Raw genomic sequence first — 18,429 nt, 5'->3', positions numbered from 1 at the left:
GTGCTGTTGACATCATTCACCTCATAAGGCCACATATGAGCAAAGTCATTGACTAAACATACCCATGTGGCTCGGCATTGCACAGAAGTTCAGTGGGCAGTAGAAAAGGTGAGCATGGGTTCTCTTGTTCTAAAGATAGGGCTTGCGTTACCTTTTTTTATATAACAAAAGGGTCACTTAAAAGAGGATTCTCTGCAGGAGAATAAGATGAGAAAAATAAGTAACCCGTTTATTTAAGAGATTTAGTACTCTGACAGATTTGCAGTTTAAGGGCTCACTTGAGCTCATAAAAGTTGCTTTTACAGGCTTTTTTTTTTTCTATGACTCTAATGCCCCTTTATGTTAGCCTATATATCCATGCAAACTGTAGGCATTTACAGGAGTTTAGAGGCATCGACATTTAGAGGCAAAAAAAATAAAAAATACTCACCAAGTGGAGCTTTTAAGCATAAAAAACGCTGAAAAGCACCTAGACGTGCATAAGCACGCTTTAACGCTAGGCACGTCCCTTCACTAATACATTCTGATTGCCAGAATAGGGCAAACATTCTGGTCAACAGAATGCATGAATGCGCATTAACACGCATGCAAAAAAAGCAGCTTTTTACTGCATTTTTCTGCTGCTAAACTCCTTTAGGAGAGAAAGCTTAATAGAGAATACAGTGTGCATGCGGCCTTATGCTCTGCCAAGAGCTTCACTTCAGGTTATATAACTTAATTTTAACATGGACAAGAACCCCTAGCAGCTTTACTCATTAAGGAATGACTAACAATTCCCTATTTATTTGCTGACGTGGAAAAAGGAATAATTATGTGTGCAATAAAACTCACTGTCATCCGTTCAAGTCTAATGAAGCTCATCCTTCTAATGGAATTCACCAAAACAGCAGACAAGATAAGTCACTTTTTAACTAGTCTGCCCATAAAGGCCACTGGAGTGCTACAAAGGTAATAAAACTACTATAGAGCCTCACAAAGTCCTGCAGGAAAATATGCAGAACGTGTGCAGAAAGGTAACATAATCACTGATAGTATTGATATTTGGATTTTACTTTAGTATGCTATTTCTATGATGTTTACTGGCCTGCTAATTGTGAGATCGATAGATTTATGAGAGTAAAGCTCCCAGGATAAGCTAACATTGTCAAATACAAGAGTCAAGTGTATTATTTTTTGAATCTTGGTGTGCTTTGCATATTTCTTGCAGATCTGTGCAGTAATCCAGTGTGTAACTTTGCCTATGTGCAGGAGCTCCTCTACTAAAGACCGGTCACTGCTGTCCTCTGTTCTTGTGCAGGGTGACTGGTCTTGTCTCCGCCCCTTCTGTAGTTTTCTGTTGGCAGCCTTTAGTGGGTGGAGCCTGCTGTTCCCCTCCCACAGCTCTGCTCTCTGCACAAGCTATGTATAGTGATGACGTCTACACTACCTTTACAAATACTTGGATTTGCAAAGGCATTGGATGCACACAAGGTTGACTTATATCCTCTGTAGCTATTGAGGGATATACTTGAGTTAAAGTATTTGTGCCCGGATGTTTAGTGTTAACAGATATTTGCACATGCTCTTGTAACAGGAGCAACACATTAACAACTGATTTAATTCCACCAACAGCACAATGCAACAAGTATTGATAAGAATTTTTTGCACCCTCAGTACTCAGCAGTCAGCACCTTTGAAGGAAGGTGCACCTACAGCTCTGAAGGTTCTTTGATATCCTTTCAGCACTGTAGGAGGTAAAACAAACACAGACACACTTATTCATATGTCAGTGTGACAACTGGTAAATTCTGCCTTGTTCAGCTGGTGTAATAATAGGTATGAAAGGATATAGAAATGACCTTCCCTAAAGCACAGTCGCACACCTTTCATACCTAAAATAATTGATCAAAAGCTAAATAAATAAAAAAAATAAAAAAAAAACTTAAAATAACCATATCATTTAAAAAATGTCTGTCATTTAATTTTGATCATAAATCAGGATAGTGGAAGAAGGTGTTGCAGTTGGTGTTCCCAATGATGAAGGACGCAATTTCACTATTAAAGGAAGCAGAAGCCGCACTCGAGATAGGAACCCATCAATACAAATGTACAGAAAATAGAATTGAATATGTGACCTGCTAAGGCTCCTGCTGAACCTGATTTCTTTTGCTCCTATAAAGGGCTTAGTAGATTAACTCTATGATTAAGCTTAATGTGAGAGTGAAATGTGTCACCTGGAGGAATCTTAGAGGGTCATGTCCTAAAGCAGGGGGTCTGTTTACTGTCCTTCGGGCTTTGAGGGGGTTGGACTGTAGCTACTTGGAGTAGAAACTTCCCTAGCGTCAATGGGAGTAAACATGTCTGTTCATTGGTATTAATGAGGTGAATAGTGCCCCATTGTTGGTGTCAGCAAAAGGAACAGTGCCCCAACATTGGTGCCAGGGAGAGGAATAATGCCCCATTGTTGGTGTCAAAAGAAGGAACAGTGCCCCATCATTGGCGTCAGGGGGAGGAATAGTGCCCCATAATTTCGTATCAGAGGAAGTAATAGTATCAGGGGAAGTAGTATAGCCCCATCACTCATCACTAGGTGGAATAGTGCCTGATCATTGGTGTCAGTGGAAGGAATAGTGCCTCTTTATTGGTGTCATTGGGAATAATAGTGCCCAGTCATTGGTGTCAGTAGGAAGAACAGTGCCCCATATTCATGTACAAAAATCAGAATGGCTGTACACCCAAATGAGGATAACCTAAAATAACTTTTATTGAATCATGTTGAATAAAAGCAACACAAAAGCGAACAAGGGAGGCACAGTTAATGTATTTCACACTGCAAAAAGTGTTTGGATAGGCTTTGACCAAGCACTTTTTGCAGTGTGAAACGTGTTAACTGTGCCTCCCCTGTAGCTTCTGTGGTGCTTCTATTCATTGTGATTCATAGTTACATAGTTAGTAAGGTTGAATAAAGACACTAGTCCATCCAGTTCAACCTGAGTGAGTGTCTACAATTGTCCCTATCCTTGTACATTGCACACTCACATCGGTCCCTACCCTCAAGGAGCCCACAATCCAAGGTCCCCATTCATATACTAGAGCCAATTTTTGGACAGAATACAATTAACCTACCTGCATGTCTTTGGAGTGTGGGAGGAAACCGGAGTACCCGGAAGAAACCCACACAGGCACAGGGAGAGCATGCAAACTCCAGGCAGGTAGTGTTGTGGTTGGGATTCGAACAAGCGACCCTTTTTACTGCTAGGTGAGAGTGCTAACCACTATACCACTGTGCCACCCTACAATGGTACGTTTGTTGTGATTTCACTGTACTTCTGTTTCAGACTGTGCTGCCCAATTCAATAAAAGTTATTTCAAGTTATCCTCTTTGGGTGTGCAGCCATCCCAATTTTTGTACATGGATCTAAGACTGGGTTAGCACTTCACGACATTGAGGATTGGACCAATCCACCTAGAGCAGCGGAAGTGTATTAAAACAGTGCCCCATAATTGGTGGCAGCGAGAAGAATAGTGTCACATTTTTGGTGTCGGTGGCAAGAATTATGCTCCACTGTTTGTGTCAGTGTGAGGAATAGTGCACCATTATTAGTGTCACATCATTGGTGTCAATAAATGGAATAGTTCCTGGTTGTTGGTGTCAGTGGGAGAAATAGTACCCCATTGCTGGTAATTATGTCCAACTGTTTTTGTCAGCGGGAGGAATAGTGCCTTGTATCACTGAGAGGAAAAGTTCCCCAAATGCCAGATAAAAGCAAACAAAGAGACCCATCTTGCCCCTGGGCTGGAGTTTGGAGACCACTGTTCTAAAGTATGAATTGATCTTTTTGGTCCTTTTTGCAGTTTTTGAAAGCCCATTTTTTGCTGGAGCATACACTGACCATGATGACCTTACCCAGTTAAGTTTTTGAATGACCGTCATGAAAGATCGTTCGACAGTGCATTCGATGTGCCCACAAATGGCTCAAATAATTTTAGTTTATCTACAATTAACTTTCTTTCAATGGCCATAACAATGGTTAGAATATTAATGTTCAATCCTTTACAATGGTATCCAAATTGAATATACAATTTTTCCTGACTAAGGACCTCATTAACAGAGTTTTGTTCATTCAAATAGGAAACTACAACATTTTCCTAACCCAAACCTTCACATTTTCTCATACATAGAATGCATTATGATAAAAAAAAAAAAATCTGCCTTAACATAACATTGATGTCATTATGCAACAAGCGGGGTCTGATATGTTCCACAATAATGATATATTGGTTACGGAAGCAGGTCATGTGTATGATAGTGTATCAGGCATTGATTTAGATATTTGTCATGGTCTCCTGATGTGAGACCTTTTCAGTGGAGATCCTATCCCTGCCCCCACCCCTTTCTTGTATTCTCATTGCACTTGTTGCACTAAATGAAGATTCAATCTTCTTGCTGTAATCCTTATAATGTAACATAAATTATTAATCCTACATGAAAAGTCAGACACAGTCATAATGACCAAAGGCAGATTAGTAGAGATGAACTGTAGTAGTTCCTGAAAAATGAACAAAGCTTTGAGGCATTCAGCCCATCGGCATCTATTTGAAACAGAAATATCAATTTATTGTGGACTAAACTTTAAATTCATACCCTTCAAAAATAAACTCAAAACCTTCACCACTAAAAAAACTATCAACAGTGATTATCTTCCTCCTGGACCTTTGAGTATTCCGTTTGTAAGAAATGACAGGTGCACTTTGGGACAACATAATTCTCAGTATACCTCAGATAACATTGCAGAGTCCTTCATGCATTAACATCATATAATTGACTTTCATCTGTTTGACAGGCTTTCTCAGGCTTTTGTATGAAGTATTTACCCTCGTATAATACAAATGTTAGCAAGTACATCCTAATGTGTACCTATTCATTTCAGAAAGTCTTTGAAGTGTATCATTTAAGGAAAGCTTCACACTCAAAAAATAGATGCAACATACTGTATATGGTTGCTACTCAAGCCATTTTTTTACTTCAAGCCTGCAATGGGTGTGCAAAAATTAAAACATCAATTGGCCCAAAAAGTACATGCAAAACACACAAAAAAGTGCACAGGCCCCCCTTCCCAAAGAAGAAAAGGTCTTCCCTAAGAGGGACAAGACACCAAGAAACCAACCACTGAGTTAAAGGTTAAGGCCTCTTTCACACCGACGTGCCGTTCAGGCCCGCCTGTCAGTTTTTCAGGCGGACCTCAACGGGTGCTCCATAGAGCTCTATGGAGCGTCGGATGTCAGCGGTGACATGTCCGCTGACATCCGACCCGCTCCGATCCGAAAAAGTGTGACGGAGGAAAAAGCTATTTTTCCATCCGTCTGCGGATTGGATCGGATGACGACGGGCACTGCGGTCCGTCGTCATCCGATCTCCCATAGGGGAGAGCGGCGCTGTGACAGGTCCGTCCCTGCGCAGTGTGCAGAGACAGACCTGTCATCTCCCTGCTCAGCGGGGATCGGCGGAGTGATCCCCGCTGAGCAAACGGACATCCACGGGGCGGATCAGAACTGATCCGCCCCGTGTGAAAGGACCCTAAGGGTTTCCTTGAAAATAGATTCCCCTCCAGCCCTCAAGACAGGGCCACACATCCTCCCCTTATATTTCTGGGTAGGCCTGAAGACCCATTCCCTACCATCCTAATGGAGTGAAAAAACAGCCGTAAAAAGTGAAGTGCATAGACAAGTGGAGAAAAACAAATAAGTGCCTAAATACAAGACAATGGCTAGGCCTTTTGGCTTGGTAGCAATTGCCCTGGTCTTGGCCAAAAGACCTAGCCTATGAAGAAAAAATCAAGAGGTGTCATGGCTTAGTGTAATTTCACACAGTGGGGTCCCAGACCTGTAGTTCTACTCCAGAACTGTGGCAGATGCCTCCACTCAAGTCTATTGGTGGCAAAACACGTTATTATACCCCAAAAACGCTCACTTATTTTTGGGACTATCAAGTGACACTACACTAAGCCCCCATTCATGCTTGAGTGTTTTTCTGCTCATTTCCCTGCACCTATGCCCAACATGCAGATTCCCAGGGAATTCCCCTGCACTGCAGCCTCACATGACAAATGAACCTGATATAGCCACAGGTCTATATTTAGTCAATGACATTGTCCAAAAATTACCATGTGGCCTTATTAGGTCAATGATGTCACCATCATCCCTCCCTCCTTTGTTACATGCAGGCAGGCATGGGGCTTCAGTAGACTTGACCAGGGGCCTGCTATCCTGTCGCAGCTTCCTCCGACTTTGGCCTGAACCTTAGCTCATCACTATTGACAATGCTCTGTCTCTGTGTCCAAACAATTCTCCTCTGTTGTCATCCATCACACATTCTCCTGATGGAGACTGAAAGTGGCAGTGCCGATTCACGTTCACAGTCATGTTCCACTCTTGTTGCCCACCCTGAGAAATGCCATGCACCTATCACTGGAGTGCCTGTAGAGAGAAAGTGGCTGCAAAGCAGCTACAGAAGATCAGCAGCACTGAAATTCACAAAGGATGAGGAAAATAAAGTATTTAACCACTTAAGGACCGCCGTATTGCCAATGTACGTCATTACAACGGCACAGGCAGGCACAAGCACGTACATGTACGTGCCTGCCTTCCAGCGGGTGGGGGGTCCGATCGGACCCCCTCCCGCTGGATACGGCGGTCCGGTTCGCTGCAAAAGCGATCCGTGATGAGGGGATGGCCGTTGGTTTCTGGCCACCCCCTCTGGATCGCTCCTGGCCAATGACGAACTTCCTCCCACTGTGTATTGTTTACACAGGAAGGAGGAAGTGATGTCATTCTCCTCGGGGCGGTCTTTTTGACCGGACTACGAGGAGAAGACTAAAAGTAAGTGTGCACCAACACTACACTGACATGTAGGTACCCCCTGATCACCCGGCGGGTGATATCAATTAGGTTTTAGGGTCAGGGTCTGCGTCGCCCCAGGCAGCGCTAGGTTAGTGCCAGTACCGCTAACACCCACACGCAAAGCATAAACCTCCTGTAGTGGTATAGAATCTGAACATATCAATATCTGATCTGATCAGATCTATACTAGCGTCCCCAGCAGTTCAGGGTTCCAAAAAAACGCATTGTTAGCGGGATCAGCCCAGATACCTGCTGGCACCTGCGTTTGCCCCTCTGCCCAGCCCACCCAAGTGCAGTATCGATTGATCACTGTCACTTACAAAACACTAAACACATAACTGCAGCGATCGCAGAGTCAGGCCTGATCCCTGCGATCGCTAACAGTTTTTTTGGTAGCATTTTATATTTAAATCCGGAAGGCAGTGCTTGGTTTTCGGGGTCCCGTACATGGCTAGGCTCTCAAAAAGTCCCCCACATGTGGTATCCCCGTACTCGGGAGAAGCAGCATAATTTATTTTGGGGTGTAATTTGACTTATGCCCATAGCATGTGTGAGCAATATATCATTTAGTGACAACTTTGTGCAAAAAAAAAAAAAGTTTGTAATATTCCCGCAACTTGTGGCAAAATATAAAATATTCCATGGACTCAACATGCCTCTTAGTAAATAGCTTGGGGTGTCTACTTTCCAAAATGGGGTCATTTTGGGGGGTTTTGTGCTATTTTGGCATTTTATGGCCTTCGAAACTGTGATAGGTAGTGAGGAGTGAAATCAAAAATTTGCTCCCTTAGAAATCCTGAAGGTGGTGATTGGTTTTCGGGGTGCCGTGCGCGACTAGACTCCCAAAAAGTCCCACACATGTGGTATCCCCATACTCAGGAGAAGTAGCGGAATATATTTTGGGGTGCAATTCCACATATAACCATGGCATGTGTGAGCAATATATCATTTAGTGACAACTTTTTGTAAATTTTTTTTTTTTTTGTCATTATTCAATCCCTTAGGACAAAAAAAAAAATATTCAATGGGCTCAACATACCCATCAGCAATTTCCTTGGGGTGTCTACTTTCCAAAATGGGGTCATTTGGGGGGGGGGGGGGGGTTTGTACTGCCCTGCCATTTTAGCACCTCAAGAAATGAGATAGGCAGTCATAAATTAAAAGCTGTGTAAATTTCAGAAAATGTACTCTAGTTTGTAGACGCTATAACTTTTGCGCAAACCAAAAAATATACGCTTATTGACATTTTTTTTACTAAAGACATGTGGCTAAATAAATTTTGCCCTCAATGTATGACTAAAATTTAGTTTATTCGATTTTTCTTATAACAAAAAGAAGAAAATATCTTTTTTTTTCAAAATTTTCGCTCTTTTTCCATTTATATCGCAAAAAATAAAAATCGCAGAGGCAATCAAATACCATCAAAAGAAAGCTCTATTTGTGGGAAGAAAAGGACGCAAATTTCGTTTGGGTGCAATATTGCATGACCGCGCAATTACCAGTTAAAGCAGCGCAGTGCGAAATTGGAAAAAGACCTCTGGTCCTTAAGGTGTTTATTGGTCCGGGGCTGTAGTGGTTAATTAAAAACCTGGCAAACTAAATATGTAGGGTCTGCATCTACTTTAGCCCAGTAACAAACTATTATACTGGGTTGGGGCTCTTTCACACTCCACCAGCGCATCGGCCTGCTCAGGCTTTTTTTTTTTCTTACTGCTAATCCCAGCTGAGCAGATGGATCACAGGTCCATGTCTGATGCAAAATGGACACGGACACAGCCCACTTTCCTCTATGGCCAGTCAGATGTAAATGGACCGCCCGTCTGTCTACATCTGACTGTCATCCAATCCGGAAGGTGTAGAGGGACACATGTCTGTTCACATCCGCTGCTCCACAGAGGGCAATGGATGGTCCAACTGGGTCTGCCCATGTGAAAGGGAGTTAATGGGGTATGTGACATACCGTATTTATTTAATTACATAATTGCACAGTTTTTTAATAAGACCATCAACCTACCAAGGAGACATGTGATGTATTATGTCAATGTATTCATTTATCATCATTTCTATGAATATGAATCAGCTACCTGATGCATGGGTCTGAATAATGTCAGCAAAGGTGGGTACAGAAATCTATTCTTGCTAATGGTTTCGGAAAATAATATGTGTATAGCGATACCCTCACTTAAGAGGGCCGCAAGTTTTTTTTAACAGAAACGTTTTTATTGGTCTCAAAACGGATACAGCAATACAGCACAGCATGTTTTTTCAACATAAATTACAGCTTAACAAGCGTTGGCTAAAATACAAAAGGAAAACTCACAAACCAGCAGGGCAAAACCATTCAGCAGCTGGTATCATATAGGTAAATTCAGCAGTCATATTCTGCAGAGCCCCTCCCCCCCCACCTAATCCAGTATCCATAGGGGTCAGCGTTTAAGTGTGGCTGTTAGAAAGTTCCAGGCCACGGAACCCGGCAGATATTCGGACTTCCACCCTCAAGGGGGGGAAAAAAACTGAGGACTATTCCAGTAGGAGCGGACAGGTTAACGCCTCACTCCCGCACCCAACAACCCCAGATCTTGGTAAACTTCTTTGGGCATTTACGACTCATATAAGTAAGCTTATATAACGGAAGGGCAGAGTCTATTAAGGCCTTCCAATGGGATATACTAGGTGGGTCCGACTTCTTCCACTGCATAAGGATAGCCTTGCGGGCATAAAAGGCTGTATAAAACACAAACAACTGTCTATGTATGTTCGGTGCCACCCTGTCACACACACCCAATAGTAAGACCACCGGATCCAGACCCACCGAGAGGTCCCCAACCTCGTTGATCTCCCGCGCCACCTCCTCCCAAAATCGTTGTATAACCGGGCACTCCCACACCACATGCAAAAAAGAGCCCACTGCAGTAGTACACTTCGGGCATCTATCCGGGTGTCCCGGGTAAATTCTAGCCAGGCGTTGTGGGGTATAGTATGCCCTGTGAATAAATTTTAACTGTATGAACCTGTCCTTAGCCGAGATCATCAGTGGCAAGTATTGTTGTATACCTTCCTCCCAATCATCAGTCGCCAGGGTGGGGAGGTCCCCCAACCATTTCTGGAAGAGGCCAGCTCCCCCCCCGGGCGACTCTACCGAAATCCTAAGGTAAAGAGACGAAAGAACCCGATCCACATCCGGGGCCAAGAGAAATCTCTCAACATTGTTGGAGTGTAGGCTCACTCCTGCAGGAAATTGTGCTCTTAGGGCATGGCGTAATTGTATATAACGAAAAATCATTCTGGAGGGGAATTGACAGTCTTCTCTAAGGGAATCAAAGGAGACAAGGGAGCCCCCAGGCATCACCTGCTGTAGGGTAGTGACACCGTATCTAGTCCATAGAGCAGGATCAGGGACCGACTGGAGATGCTTCAGTCGTGGATTCCCCCATAATGGAGTATGTGGCGACAGTGCGGCGGGCGGATTCAATCGAGCCGCAACCTGAGCCCAGACCCGAAGCGTGGTTCGCATAGGGGTAGTGACCTCAGGGCGAGCCCTCGGCCCCCTGTATACTAATGTACTCAATTCATCATGGGAGCCCAAAACCGCCGCCTCCAAATTGACAGAAGGGTTAGAGCGGATCTGCCTGAACCACCACCACACTGTGACCAGTACCGCCGCCCAGTAGTATTCTTTTAAGCAGGGAAGGGCCAGGCCTCCACGGGACAGGGGTAGTTGGAGAGTAGCCTGCGCTATCCTCGGGGTCGCCCCAGCCCAAACGAAGGTAGACACCACCTGATCTATCTTTTTGAAAAAGGAATTTGGGATCGGAACTGGGGTATTACGAAAAACATATAGAAATTTCGGGAGAAACGTCATCTTAAGCAGATTGACCCTCCCCACTGGAGTGAGGGGCAAGGCCTTCCACACTTGACACTTAACCATCAGGCTCTGGAGGACTGGATAGACATTGTCTGTTAGGTACTCCTTGAAACCCCGCTGAACCTCTATGCCCAGGTAGCGAAATTTATCTACCGTCCGCAATGATGTATGGGCGGACACGACCAGGGGAGCAGGGGACAGGGGAAACAGTATAGACTTGTCCCAATTGATACGCACACCCGAGAGGGAAAGAGGGCCGCAAGTTTGGTTTGGGTCCTGAGCACAGCTCCGCCAACCCCCCCGGCAATCTGCACTACCCACTTTGGCACAGTTAGTATCTAGCAATACACATTAAATCACTTATACTCTAAATATGTGTGTGTGCGTGGGTGGATAACTCAAGCTCATAGACAATCCTTGAAAGTATATAACTGACTTTACTTGTTGTTTTATAAAAGGAATAACATGAATCAAACATTTGGATTGCAACACATAAACAGGTCCCTGCAGTAACCAGTGATAAAGATAAACAGAGTAATCAGCATAATAAAGTATTGCTATGCAACTCTAGCGCTGCCCTTTTTCAGCTACTTCCCTGCATGGGTAAACTAACACCCAACACTATCTACCTATGCAGTCAGGCCTGACTGATCTAGATGGAAGTCCAGTGAAACAATATTCGCTAGCAATCTTTCGGTGGTGCACTTGAAGAACAACTTTGTAATCCAAACGAATAATAAAGATAAAGCATCTGTCTTTAAACAGCTCTCACCACCCGGACAAGTCCAAGTCCGGTTTCTCTGCCTTTTCGTCTAGGAACAGGAATCCACCGACCTCCGAGTCTTCAATCCTTCTGGTGTACTGCAGCAAGGAATGAGAAAATGTCTCTCAGGTGCAACTAGGCTGGCAGAGAGCTCTTTGGAAAAGAGCACAAGGCCCAGGCTTCAGGCCTTGTGCCTCAGCAGTTCAGCACAGATCTCCTCTTGCTAGGAGAGAGGGGGGTGTCCAAAGAGGAAGAACTAGGCCTCTCCCCCTCCTTATATTTCCTCCCCCATAAGTCTCTGGGGCATAACTCAAAGCATCCTGGGAACCAGCAGGGTTCTGGGAACAGTAGTTTTATAGTTCTTAAAGAGACCCCGCTACACACTCCCCCCACTTAAACTCTTTGGTCCCCAAAGATAAACTTTTAACACATATCCTGTACCAATTTTGAAAGTGCTGAGTATGATGTTGGTACAGGGAATTTCCACCAGAACTCAGAGGTGGGATTCCCTGTCTCACAGGTCACACTGACATGAGTGGCCTGCCTAACTGTGCCAGAGAGTGAGCTGGGGTTGCCCTTCACCAAATGGTCAGTGGAAGGATTAGAGCGTTCAGCACTTCTTCTAGCAGTCACAACAGAGTCCTCAGAGCTCTCCCCCATTTGAGAGTAGGTTAGCTTCTTGGGGGGTCTCACAACTCGGCGAGCTCTCTGTTCTCTTGGGACTTCAGGCTCTAGTGCCACAGGCTCTACTTCAGGAACACATTCTGACAGCATCACTGGTTCTGGAACATCGGTTCCTCCCTCTTCTGAGTAAATGCTAGGGATATCTTCCCAGCCTTCAGGCACACCACTAGATGGAATGAACTCTGTAGCTTCTGGGTTCAGTGTCCCATCCTGTGTATCCTCAGTAGGTGGGAGATCTATGGCAGAATTTCCTGGAGTTGATGAAGGCCACAGCCACTCAAGCTCTCCTCTTCCACCTCGTTGGGTATCTTGTCCATCTCTAACCCGGGAGGTCTGAGACCGAGTGCTAGGTCCCGGGGTATCCAGAATGGAAACAGATTCAGGTGGACTTCTCACTGGAGGTATTCTGACTGCTTCAGTAAGCGGGAGCAAATGATTCCTGTGCCAAGTCTTCAAGGGCCCCACTTTCCCCTCTGGTTTTAGCTTATACACAGGCAATCCAGGTAGCTTTCTGCAAATGACATAGGGCTCCGATCTCCATCTATCAGCAAGCTTGTGCTTCCCAGGGATCCCCAGATTGCGTAGCAGTACACGGTCCCCAGGCTGCAGGTCTTGCACTCGAACCTTCAGATCGAAGTTCCTCTTGTTGCGGGCTCCCCTTTGGTCCGAAGCCGCCTGAGCTCGTTCATGGGCCACTTTCAAATTGTGTCTAAGTCGGTCCACATATCCCTTGTGGGAGGTAGCAGAGGCATGGTCTAGGGAAATGCCAAAGGCTAGATCCACCGGCAATCTTGCTTCTCTCCCAAACATGAGCCGGTAGGGGGAGTAACCCGTCACATCACTTGTGGTGCAGTTGTAAGCGTGCACCAAAGCTGATATGTGTTGGCTCCAGTGTTGCTTCTTCTCTGTCTCTAGAGTTCCAAGCATGTTTAGTAAGGTCCGATTAAACCTCTCAGGTTGGGCATCTCCTTGTGGATGATAAGGTGTAGTCCTGGTCTTCTCTACTCCCAATGAGTCCAGTAGGTTCCGGATCAGACGACTCTCAAAGTCCCTACCTTGGTCTGAGTGGATTCTCTGTGGTAATCCATAGTGGACAAAGTATTTTTCCATGAGCACCTTGGCCACAGTGGAGGCCTTTTGGTCTTTGGTGGGGAAAGCCTGGGCATAACGGGTGAAATGATCGGTTACCACCAGAACATTTCCCAATCCACTCAAATCGAGTTCGAGGCAGAGAAAGTCAATGCACACCAGATCCATTGGACCCTGACTCTGTAGGTGGCCCATTGGGGCAGCTTGATGGGGTAGAGTCTTCCTCTGGATGCATCGTGCACAAGAACGGCAATATTCCTCCACTTCTGCCCTCATACAGGGCCAATAGAACCGGCTTCTGACAAGCTGGAAAGTTCTCTCCGCCCCTAGATGGCCATGCTGGTCATGTAAGGCAATTAGTACCGTCTCTCGGTGCTTCTCTGGGAGAAACAACTGCCACTTGTCTTCTGAGTTATCAGAGGGGCCCCTTCGGTAGACCACTCCCTGATGCACTTGTAGCTTATCCAACTCTTTCCTCAGCAGGCGAGCCTCCTTGGAAGGGTGATGTCGAAGTCCCTCTGGATTCTCGTTCTCCAAAGCTTCAAGGACCAATCTCCCCATGGGGTCTTCCAATTGGTCATAGCTCAGCTCCTTTCTGGACAGCTTTGGCAGGAGTTCCTCTGCTAGTTGAGTTACCCCACAGTAGGGTCGAGGGACTCCCACTGCGGTGACTAATATCTCCTCTGCTGTGGGGCCCCCTCTTGCTTGAAACTCAGCACCCTGACAGAGTGCTCGCACTCCTTCCGGTGCTACCTGGGTCCAGTCTTCCCAGTCATTGACCATGACATGAGATCTTCGGGACAGGGCATCTGCATCCCTATTTCCAGCCCCTGGTCTGTACTTTAGACTGAAGTTGAATCCGGATAATGCAGCCAACCATCTGTGTCCGGTTGCATCTAACTTTGCAGTAGTGAAGAGGTAGGTCAGAGGATTGTTATCTGTCTTTACGGTAAACTCCGCCCCATAGAGATAGTCCTTCAGTTTGTCTACTACTGCCCATTTGAGGGCCAAGAACTCCAATTTATGAGTGGGGTAGTTCTTCTCCGAGGGAGTCAGGCTCCGGCTCACATAGGCCACTGGTCGCAGCTGCTCTTCATGCTCTTGATAGAGCACTCCGCCTAGGCCCTCATGACTGGCATCGACATGTAGCTCATATGGTCTGGTGGGGTCGGCATAGGCCAGGACTGGGGTCGTGGTAAGGCTCCTCTTCAAGGTTCGGAAAGCCTCTTCACACCTTGGGCTCCACTGATCTTGAACCGACTCACCGGCCCTCCTGGGTCCCAAGCCATCCTCTTCTCCTTCAGTCTTGAGCAATTCGTTTAGTGGCTTGGCAATCCGGGCAAACCCATCCACAAATCTTCTATAATAGGAGCAGAACCCCAGGAAAGATCTGAGCTCTGTGACTGTTGTCGGTCTTGGCCAAGAGGTAACTGCCTCCAACTTCTCAGGGTCTGTAGCCACTCCCTTTTCAGACACTATGTGTCCCAGATAGTTCACAGAGGATTGGTAAAACCGGCACTTCTCGGGAGAAAGCTTGAGTCCCTCTTCGCTGAGTCTTCTCAACACCTTCTCCAACCTGGCCTCATGTTCTTCCAAAGTTTTCCCGAAGACAATGACATCGTCCAAGTACACAAGGACTTCTATGAGGTTCATGTCTCCAACGGTCTTCTCCATGAGGCGTTGAAAGGTAGCAGGGGCTCCAGACAGGCCCTGAGGCATTCTGTTGAATTCGAAGAATCCCACTGGGGTTATGAAGGCTGTCTTCTCTCGGTCTTCCTGGTGCATGGGGATTTGGTAGTACCCACTCTTGAGGTCCATTACACTGAACCACTTGGCACCAGCCAAACTCTGTAGGGCATCCTCTATTCTCGGTGTGGTATACTGGTCAGGGATGGTCCTCCTGTTGAGAGTCCTGTAGTCAATACAAAGCCTCAACGACCCATTCTTTTTCCTGACCACCACTATGGGGGAGGCATAGGGACTTCTAGACTCCCAAATCACACCAGTCTTCTTCAACTCCGCAAGCTGCTCCCTCAGATCCTCCAGATCAGCTAGAGGGACCCGCCTAACCCTTTCCCTGAAGGGTTTGTCTTCTTGGAGGCAGATTCGGTGGGTGGCACTCCTGGCACATCCCACATCAAACTCATCCTTTGAGAAAATCCTCTCCCATCTAGTCAGCTGGGCCTTGGCTCTCTCCTTCCAGGCTCCAGGTAGGTCCGGGTTCTCCATGGAAAGTTTCTCCCAAACATCTCCTCCTTCACCCGTCCCTTTTACTTCTGACCAGCTGACTGGGGCTGCAGGACTCACCTGCCCCAACAGCATCCTGGCAGGGATCTCTATGGGTCTCTCCGTAGGGTTTCTCACACTCACTGGGACTCTTCCTCGAGCCTTCTTCAGGGCCTTGATTGAAATCACTTCCGGTATCACTTCCAGGCCTGAGTGGTCCTCCCTTGGATCGGATTCCAGCATGACAAAGGGGCCAGGCTGCTCCCAGGTAAGCTTCACCGTGGCCCTGAGGCAGGCTACCCCTCCGGGCTGCAGCACCACTCCCTCTCTCCCAAGTCTCCACACCTTCCCTATCCCCTCTCCTGGGGTCTTCTGCTCTAGGACCAACCGTTGGTAGGCTGTCTTCAGCATGGGATGGATATTGGGATCTTGATGGTTTCTCGTCTCCACTAGAGGGGTCAGAAGTCTTCGCACCAGATCCGTATTGGTCCCTATGATGAGGGACATCTTGCTGGCCCCGGGCGGTCTAGGACACACAACTGCCAGGGTGTCAAACACCTCTGTTTTCCCCGCCACAGATGGATCGAAGGTCAGCTTTATGGGCAGGTAACCATCGTAGGGGAAACTCTGAGCTCCCAGGCCCCATATCTCCAGCTCTTCTATCTTCTGTATAGGCAAATGGCTCAAGTGCCTATCATAGAAGTCTCTGTACAACAAAGTCACTTGAGCTCCAGTATCCAGGAGGGCCTTCGTGTAGACTCCTTCCACCTGGATGGAGACAGTGGGGGATGGGCCGACCAATTCTTCTGGGTAGGGCCGGGTTGAGGCCACCCTCTTCTGGGGACCCGTCTTAATCCAGTTGGTTTTAGACTTTATTCTCTTTCGAGTCTGGTATGCATTGACCCTCCCCACAGTAATGGGAGTACAAACCCGCTGAGGGATGTTATCGTTTCTTATTTGTAGACATTCCTTCCGAGGGGTCTGGTTTTCTCTCTTCCTCTTCCCTCTATTCAGTTTGGAGTTCACTGAAAGGCATGGGCACCCGGTTGACTCCCTCACCGGGGCCCTCTGGCGTTTCCCGCCGGCTGGCGGTTATCTATCTTCTTCTTCTTGGGACTGGAACATCTACTGGCGAAGTGGCCACTGCCCCCGCAGTTGTAGCATAGCGTCTCTTCTCGGTCTCGAGTGGGGCTTGGTGTGGGTGTATCTGGAAACAACTCCTTCCTAGGACTTGGTTTCTCGGCTCCCCCTTGACCTTTCGCCATCATAGCAGTCAACATCTCCATCACCTGGGACATCTGTAACTTCAAAGTGTCCACCTCCTTATCTCTAGCGGTAGTCATGGCCGGTGTAACTATTGCTACCGGTTGTTTGACGGGCTCGGTGAGATGTTCTTCCCTTTTCTCTTCCAGTAGGGCCTCTTCCTCTCTGATCATTCGGATGAGGTCAGTGTACTCCAGATTCTTCCCATCCAGTCGGGCACGCAGTGTCCATGCAATAGGATCCATGGGTTGAGCTCCCCTCAGTACCTGTTGAGCACGGGCCTCATCTACTTTTCCTGGGCTGATCCCCTTCTTTAGGATCATCCTATGCAGGATTTTATCTTAACGTCCCATGTAGTCTGATAGTTTTTCACCCTTTTTCTGGTAGCAATGCTCTAACTGATAAGCAAGCTCAGAGATTTTCTCTGTCCCACCAAACACAATCTGTAGTACATCTAGGTACTCCTGCGCATTACAGTCTGTCCTGCTCATCTTCAGGTTGCGTACGGCCTCTAGCACAGGCCTTTAGACTTTCCACAATCCTCTGCTTCTTGCTGCGCTCTGGAACTTCCCATTCCTCTAGTGCCTGAGTTGCACTATCTAACCACTCTTCAAATCCCTCTTCTTCCGAAGGTACAGGTTTCCTCCCTGAAAACATCCGGAGTTTTCTGTACCCCGACATCGGGTAATCTGTGGGATCCTTCTTGCACTGGGCCACAATCTCCCCCAGGACAGCACACAGTTCTGCGCTAAGGGTGGCCGGTGCTGATCTGAGACTCTCGGGTGAGGTACGGGCCCCAGCCTGCGGTGATCCCGTTGGCGATGGCTCCTCCCCTGGGAGGCTAATGACCACTGACTGACTTGGGTCGGCCTTAGCCGCTTCACACCACGCTCTGACTCCCTGTGGGTCCATGCCGGTACCTCTGGAGTGTTTACCGCTGTCTCAGAAATCCCGGATTTACGAGCCCCCACGTATAGCGATACCCTCACTTAAGAGGGCCGCAAGTTTGGTTTGGGTCCTGAGCACAGCTCCGCCAACCCCCCGGCAATCTGCACTACCCACTTTGGCACAGTTAGTATCTAGCAATACACATTAAATCACTTATACTCTAAATATGTGTGTGTGCGTGGGTGGATAACTCAAGCTCATAGACAATCCTTGAAAGTATATAACTGACTTTACTTGTTGTTTTATAAAAGGAATAACATGAATCAAACATTTGGATTGCAACACATAAACAGGTCCCTGCAGTAACCAGTGATAAAGATAAACAGAGTAATCAGCATAATAAAGTATTGCTATGCAACTCTAGCGCTGCCCTTTTTCAGCTACTTCCCTGCATGGGTAAACTAACACCCAACACTATCTACCTATGCAGTCAGGCCTGACTGATCTAGATGGAAGTCCAGTGAAACAATATTCGCTAGCAATCTTTCGGTGGTGCACTTGAAGAACAACTTTGTAACCCAAACGAATAATAAAGATAAAGCATCTGTCTTTAAACAGCTCTCACCACCCGGACAAGTCCAAGTCCGGTTTCTCTGCCTTTTCGTCTAGGAACAGGAATCCACCGACCTCCGAGTCTTCAATCCTTCTGGTGTACTGCAGCAAGGAATGAGAAAATGTCTTTCAGGTGCAACTAGGCTGGCAGAGAGCTCTT

The 18,429-nt window shown here is 46.6% G+C and overlaps 1 long non-coding RNA gene across 1 annotated transcript in view; it reads left to right on the top strand.

The window, feature by feature from the left end:
- Nucleotides 1-968: 968 nt before the first annotated feature.
- Nucleotides 969-18,429, top strand: part of LOC143942103 (uncharacterized) — a 44,534-nt gene continuing 27,073 nt past the window's right edge. The window contains exon 1 of the long non-coding RNA XR_013264680.1: nucleotides 969-1,013. This is a non-coding gene — a long non-coding RNA (uncharacterized LOC143942103). The remainder of the gene's footprint in view (nucleotides 1,014-18,429) is intronic.

This window comes from Lithobates pipiens, unplaced genomic scaffold (assembly GCF_037356315.1).
Source record: "Lithobates pipiens isolate NorthernLeopardFrog02 unplaced genomic scaffold, aLitPip1_a1.2 Scaffold_30, whole genome shotgun sequence".
NCBI classification, from domain to species: Eukaryota; Metazoa; Chordata; class Amphibia; order Anura; family Ranidae; genus Lithobates; species Lithobates pipiens.
The sequence above is the reverse complement of the archived record's forward strand: the minus strand, read 5'-3'. Positions and strand labels throughout refer to the sequence as shown.